Source organism: Myxocyprinus asiaticus, chromosome 49 (genome assembly GCF_019703515.2).
Source record: "Myxocyprinus asiaticus isolate MX2 ecotype Aquarium Trade chromosome 49, UBuf_Myxa_2, whole genome shotgun sequence".
NCBI lineage: Eukaryota > Metazoa > Chordata > Actinopteri > Cypriniformes > Catostomidae > Myxocyprinus > Myxocyprinus asiaticus.
This window is the reverse complement of record NC_059392.1, coordinates 12,088,331-12,096,201: the sequence shown is the minus strand read 5'-3', so window position 1 is coordinate 12,096,201 and position 7,871 is coordinate 12,088,331. Positions and strand designations below refer to the sequence as shown.

Here is a 7,871-nt window from a genome sequence, read left to right as displayed (position 1 = left end):
ATTGACATTTTCTTTCAAAAATGTACAACTTAAGGTCTCTATTTCTCTTGCTCTCCTTCTCTCTCATACATACAGCACAAATAAATGTCTCATATGATACAAATAAAACAGCATCCGCTAACCCCCTACTGAGGGACTCTGAGCAAAAACGGACAAAAAAAGGAAACCAAAAACAGGACAAAAGATAAAAGGATTGCACACGTAGTCTGATTAAAATTGTCACGTGTCATGCTGAAATGATGCGATTCCAGCTGCTGGTCTTTGCTGTTGAGTATTCAAACTCTCATGGAGTGCTATCAGAGAGGGACTAGGTTGTAAAGTTGACTTCGAGGATTGAAATGTTACAAACACAACTAGCCACTGCAGAAGATTAAATTTGTATTGAACTCTGCAAGACAGTGTCAGTCCCATCTTTAGGCTTCATCATGCGGACACCAAGTGGATCTTTGCCTAGTGGAGGGCATTTGACTGTTTTCAGTATGAGTGCACTTTTGAGACACTCCCTAAGTTATCAGTTCACAGGCAGTGAGTTTTGAAGCCACACAGCCATAGTGGAGAGTAGAAGAGAGGCAGCCTCTTTCTCACACACATATACACACTAGATATCAGAGCTTAACAGAGCAAGAGCTGATGCAGGAGTACAGCTCATCCAACCTTATACACACACTCTCTCACACACTTGTCCAGGAAGCCACACATCATCTTTCCTGTCAGTGAGACAATGTGTATGGAGAACCTGATGACTACTGGCTGCTGACAATAGAAAACAAAGGCACAACAATCCAGCTTCTCTCTGCATAGAGGCTCGACTATCCAGTGGCTAAGGGTGACCACCAAAGCAAAAGGGACAGTTTTGTTGGGATCTCAGAATCTGATGCCACAGCTACAAGCATCTGCAAGTTTAATTGGGTGACTCAAACCGGGCTGCTGTGCACTGCCCACTCGCAGAAGCTGAGGGGGGACAGTCAAAACAGAGGATACATGCGCTGAGCTGTTTTCAGGGTTGGCTGATGTGGACGCACCACCTGTCAAGTTCTAGCCCTGGGTGAGCAGTTATGTCTTCTCCATAGCGAGATTGTTCAGTGCTGTACAAATTGTTAATGTTCCACCTGCAATTTGTGCTTAAATATAGGGGATGGGGGGCTTACATTCTTGGTCCTAGTAACTAGCTTCTTCTCAAAAAAAAAGTCAGACTTGTAACTGCATGCACTTAATTTCACTTGTCATTTTTGCCATTGGGAATTAGTTGCTAGGTTAACAAAGACTCTTGAGGTATTGTTAAATTTTTTTAAGTTGCTACTGCATATCCATCTATTACTCACTAATGCAACAAGCTTAATTACCAATGTGAAATCTCTTGCATGCAAATAATGATGCTCATAACTTAAAAACTAATTTCTTGTGCAAAAACAATCTCAAAGTGCACTACAGTGTACCACTTTCCTCAAACTCTAATCTTGAGATCCTTTATAAAAATGTCCCCAACAATTTAGGCATCACATTTTAATATATTTTTAATGTTCAAACATGCAGGGTTTGGCAAAATTCATGATTAAAAATTGAATTGGCCACGCCCCACAGGATGTTGAGGTGAAATTGGAATTAGATTGACGGGAAGAGGAATTACAATTTAAAGAAATTTAATTTGATTATTTCAACACAAATGTTTGGAACAAAGCATAAACCATTACATAAATTTTGACTAATTATGCCAATTCATTCCCTGGTATGTTGAATAAATTGTTACAGGTTAGACATATTTCTCTAAATGTAGTTAAATACTGTCAAAAATAATGAACAGCCGTCAAAGAAGGTTTCCATTTTTATTCATTTCATTTTCATTTTAGAGCTTTCTGTGAAAGTGTTCTTCCACTGTGGTCCTTAAAATAAAAGTTAATTTATTAAATATAATGAAATATACAGTACTGTGTATGAATTAAATACAAATTTCTATAACACTTTACAATAAAGTTAATATTAGTAAATGCATTAAGAATCATGAACTAACAATGGTCAATATACACTCACTGAGCACCTGTACACCTATTTATTCATGCATCTATCTAATCAGCCAATCGTGTGGCAGCAGTGCAATTGCATAAAATAATGCAGATACGGGTCAGGAGTTTCAGTTAATGTTCACATCAACCATCAGAATTGGTAAAAATGTGATTTAGACCGTGGCATGATTGTTGTTGCCAGACGGGCTGGTTTGAGTATTTCTGTAATTGCTGATCTCCTGGGATTTTCACACACAACAGACTCTAGAGTTTACTCAGAATGGTCCCAAATTGACAATTTATTAAGAATTCTAAATTAAATTCTCAATAGCGTATGACCCTGCAAGCACCAAAAGCTCATTTGCAAATGGGAACAATTTTTGATGTCAATCAAAAATGTATAAGGTAATTTAAATTTGTGCTGTAGGTCTTCAGGGCATTATTGGGTCTGGGTTCTTCAGCGCCCATTGAATAAAGTGACAAGCAGTCACTTTACAGTATCGGCAAGTTGCATTGTTGCAACCCTGCCTGTTGGTTTTTATGACAACAGCAAGAATCACAAACTCCTAATAAAAGGGTGATGAACAGAGAGGATCACTGCGAGTGTGGGCAGTGGAGGACAAGGCAGAGACATCAGGGCTGTTGTGTTTGGATCAGTACATATAATAAAGATCAGGCTTGCAGCTAGGAAGGAATAATCACCTTCCTGTTGACTTTGATCAGTTGAGTTTAGGAACAGAACAATTATTACTTTTTTTTAAATACGTTGCTTTATTAGTTTGTTTATTAAGTTGAGGTTTCTTGTATCTGTCAGAACTAGAGTTAAGTTTTAGATGTGAGAGTGAGCAATGGCTTTAATGTCAACATGAAATCAAAATTGACCCTCTTTACTTTCTTAACCTTGTGTGACCCCACGGCTTCATGTGAGGACTCGCAATTTTGGATTCGCTATACGCAATGCATAATTTAAATGAATAAAAACTGACTGTATACTGTTCACACGACTCTAGACTGTCATTTAAAAGGTTAACTTCTGCTGTACCGAGTCACGTGACATAACAGCATGCTGTCCTTGAAGCAGTCTTATGGATGCAGTGCCAACATAAGTGCCTCTGGTAAGAAGGGGGGGTTGGGGGTTCTCCCCTTTTCTCCCCTTTTCTCCCCACTTTGGAATGCCCAATTCCCAATGCGGTCTAGGTCCATGTGGTGGCATAGTGACTTGCCTCAATCGGGGTGGCAGAAGACACCTCCGTGTCTGAGACCGTCAATCAGCACATCTTATCACGTGGCTTGTTGAGCGCGTTACCACGGAGACCTAGCGTGTGTGGAGGCTTCACGCTATCCTCCGTGGCATCCACTCAAAACTCACTGTGCGCCCCACCTAGAGCGAGAGCCACATTATAGCGACCACGAGAAGGTTAACCCAACGTGACTGTACCCACCCTAGAAACCGGCCAATTGGTTGCTTAGGAATTCTGACTGGAGTCACTCAGCACGCCCTGGATTCGAACTTGCGACTCCAGGTGTGGTAGGTAAGAAATATCTTTACGTTTTTTCATTGAAACCTGTTTGGTTGTAAAGAGTAGCATCTCTAGTTTTGTTTGAAATGCTGCTTTAAAAAATCTGTTCATTTTTCGCTCGTCAGCACGCTACAGGCAGCTGCCCTGTAGCTCTCTCTCTCTCGAACTGCCGCTTCCGGCAGCCTTTATCCCTCTTGTCGGCTTGATTAGCCTGATTAGGGGCCAGGTGTGCGTCATCACGTCCCGGCCCCACCCTCCTCCTTGCCACAGTCTACATATGTGGACACTGGCACCGCATTTCCTCAAAAGTAGAAAAACATGTTAGTTATTTTGAATAACTTTCAACTCTAACACATGTGTGGGTCATTTAGCTTAATTTGAATATACATTTTGTTATGTTTAATTTTGTTATCTCTGTGCGACACGATTCTATTCATTAACATTAGTAAATGCATTCCTATATATTTACTGTGCATTTTCACATTGAGAATAAATGTGTTCATCCAAGGTGCGTTTCAAATTGTTCTGAGACCAGTGCAGACAGACAGCACACTGGAGGTTAAGTCATTCACTAAATAGTGAGCAAGGAAGCATCAGTTTCAGGCTGCAGATAATGTTTGGATTATTTTATAATGCTACATTTTATTTTAACATGGTTGGCAGTGATTGGATGATGCTTATAATTAGAATTATTTATCAGCTTTACAGAAAATCAGCTGTAATGACTGTAGCATCTCAAAAACATGAATAACCAACACTATTGGAAACAATAAAAAATTTGATGAAAAAAATCGGACTTTATATATCTTGGTATTATTAAAAATTTCACAACTTAGTCCCGCTGTCCACATAATGTGGATAGTAATTTTTAGGAAATCTATTTGTTCTAGAATTTTTTTCTTGCTTGTTTATTAGGTGCTACTAGTTACAAATCAAAAAGGAAATGGAAAATGCACACAGCAGTCATGTGGGAGTCTCAAGAGGTTAAAGGTGCTGTCAGCTAGGTTTTTTCAACATGATCACATGGAAAATTGACATGTTGCTTCTGAAAGTTCATGTAAATCAACCCCTTTTTGCAGAATTACTGAGAAGCGCCTTCCCCATTAGACATTTTTGCATCAATTCAAGATTGGAAAAAGTTCCCTCTAGTGTGAGCAACCTCCGAAACACAGATTCTGGTCCCATGGGAACCAGGAAGTAATTGCGTTCACATGAACAGTGGTAAGCACGATTCTGCAGTTGCTTTTTCACTCTACAATTATTTTTATTGACGGTTATTGGAGAGGTTGTGCGGTTGAAGTTGGCAATACGGCTAACAGCAATCTTTTTAATACGTTACTGGTCTTATTGTGCACGACTCAGTGCATGTTAGTTTAAAAAATATCTTAAACATTCTTAAAAATGTAAAAATGTGCTCCACATTCAAAACAAATTTCCTTTTTTTTTTTTTTTTTTTTTTTTGCTTACATTACCAAGGCCATGCAGACTATTGGTTAATGTTAACCAATAGCCAAATAGCTATTTAGGCATTGCTTTAGGTGACTGCTGTGGGGAATACAGCCTTTTTAAAACACAGTAACACATAATTAACAGTAATTGAATGCTGGTTAACATTAATGTAATAAACGTTACAGCCGATAAATTTGACTGAGTTCACTGTGAATTCGGCAACTGTAGGTCAAAAGTTTTTCAACTAAAATTGGAAAGCGTTTACCAAAACTGGAACCACTACCTCCAGTGGCCCAAGCTGGAAGTGTTGTTGAACGTATGGGAACGTGTGAAATGTCCACAGAGGGGCGCCAAAAGCGAGTTGTATTTTTAGTTGTAAATGATGTAATATAGTAAATAAAAATGCATATTAAACCCTAAACCTAATTGTAAGTGGAGTAAAAATTTTATCTTGGAGGGAAAATGGAACCTCTGAATTGCGCAAGTCTATTATTTCAAGTCTATTAGTAGTCTGATTATTTGAACGGGATCATTTCCTGGTTCCCATGGGACCACAACCTATGTCTCTGAGGTTGCTTACACAATGCGCTATCAATTGCACTACAGGAAAAAGTATAAACACTGATACAAAGATGTTTTATTGGACGTGGTGCTTTTTAGTAACTCAGCAGAATGGGGTCGATGTCAGGGTACTAGAACATTCTGTAGCAACATGTCAACTTCCCATGTGATCATGTTTAAATTTGAAAAAGAAGCATTAGCATTGGGATACGTTGAGATGCTCTCATGGTTGTACTTGACCTTCAGACTCCACATTCCGGTCAAACAGCTGCCTCAAATTTGGGTGTTCGACTGCAAACTCACATTCTTGTCCAGTTTCATTCTGGTAAAGAACACCCGCTTTTCAATCCAATCATTTCATGTTTTTTATGTTCTCAACTTGAAAAGTGGCTTTGGACATTTGTGCTTTTAAGCTCCATTTAGCATTGTTAGCTAGTACTCTGTAAATACCTGTCTTTTGATGAATGCCACAAAGGTTACGCTGTACACTCTTTTGCTTATGTTCTCCTAAATGTTTCTTTTCCTGTCACTTGTATTCTGTATTGAATGCAGCCCTCGTAATATGATGCCATGCTCATTTGGCGTCTCATTTAACAAGCTATCTTGTGATCCCTCTGTATCATCGCAGGACTGGGTCTTTTCCAATCCAAAATACAGTAATTGGACACTTTAAAAAATGATGAAAAGAGGACAAAAGCAGTTTTGAGTCTGTCATTAATGTTTTATTCATTGGCTTTGGAACAAGGCTGCATTTGCATATCTAAGGCTCCCGATGGAACACTACAAAACTAAAGTGATTTTACATGCTGCACATATGATGAGTGCTTTGTGTTTGTGGTTTGCATATTAATTGATTGTCAAAGATCACTGTACGCGTGTAAGCCTGCAGACTCGATATGTGATAAATACCACACTTTACCACAACAATCCCTGAAATCACTGTTCAGATTTAAAGGAAATATTGAAACATTTCAAAAAGTATATTATTGTAAAATGCAACTTTGTCATTGGTCTATCAATCAATTTGAAGACTACTGAATGACCCAGAGCTTTCAAGTACTGAGGTGGTACTATAGTACAGTGATGTTATCAGATGGTAAAAGTACCATAGTACTATTTTCATGTTCCATGGTATTTTAGTGGCACTACCAAGTTACTTCAAAGAATAGTATAGCTTTTCCTTGGTAAATGTAAAAAAAAATAAAAAAAAATAAAAAAAAAATATGTCAAAGTACCACGGTATTACTATGTTATAAATACCATAGTGAGTTTATGAATTAATTAATTAATGAGTACCCTATTAATTTACCAAGGTATTGACATGGTACTCCAAGTTAATTCTAAGAATTCTTTGGTATCACCATGATAAATGTCCAAAAACATGGTAATTGGTACTTTGGCATATATACTGTAAATATGCAACATGGTCCTGAATGATACATGTACCATGGTATTTTCATGGCACTTCAAGGTACGTAAAAGAATTTCATGGAATTACCTAGGGATGGGCATTTTGGGTAATTTTGTAATCGAGTACTCTAATACACAAAACAAGTAATCGATTACTTGCAATTTAGAATAGAAGTTCAACTTTTACATTTTGAACCTGTTTTTCTTATGAAAAAATGAGCAGTATTTAAACAAGATCTAGATTAAAAAAAAAAAAAAAAAACATTTGCACACACATAGAAACATACATTCCAAGTCTTCTGAAGTGATATAATCACTTTAAATAATGGCATAATTTTCTTTTTTGGTGAACTAACAGCAAGATTTAGGTGAGAGAAGCAGTTTCAATGTTGCCCACGGCAGGCAAAGTCAAATTGCAATATTCGAGTAGTGTTTTTGTAATGAGTGGCTGCTGGCACTGACAATGATAAAGACGATGACGATGAAATGAAGAACCCAAGTGCAATTTAATCCAAACGTGAAATCCAAAACAGTAAATCCAAATGTAAATAAAACATAAACATGAACTTGACTATGACATAAACTTCACTTAACATGGCATGACTAGACTATGAATCAACATTGCATCAACAATACCTGACAAGGGACAATGGAAAACATAAGGACTAAAATACTAGACTTGGGAGAACACATGACAAAGATGATCAATGAACAGACAGAACTGATAACAAGATAAGACAATGAACCAATGAAAACAAGACACATGAACATGGAGGGAAAACAGGACATCACATGACTAGGGAACACATGACATAAAACAGGAACTAGAATACAAAATAAAAGACATGATATATATGAACACACACATTAAACATTACATATCCCCCCTGTGGGGCGTGGCCTGGTGAGACAGGGCGTGGGGCATGGCAGA

The 7,871-nt window shown here is 37.9% G+C and overlaps 1 protein-coding gene across 1 annotated transcript in view; it reads left to right on the top strand.

Annotated features, from left to right (window-relative positions):
* Nucleotides 1–582: 582 nt before the first annotated feature.
* Nucleotides 583–7,871, top strand: part of LOC127437919 (leucine-rich repeat and immunoglobulin-like domain-containing nogo receptor-interacting protein 3) — a 51,459-nt gene continuing 44,170 nt past the window's right edge. Inside the window, exon 1 of the mRNA XM_051693086.1 lies at nt 583–1,045. The gene's annotated coding sequence lies outside the window, so the exon portion shown is untranslated. The remainder of the gene's footprint in view (nt 1,046–7,871) is intronic.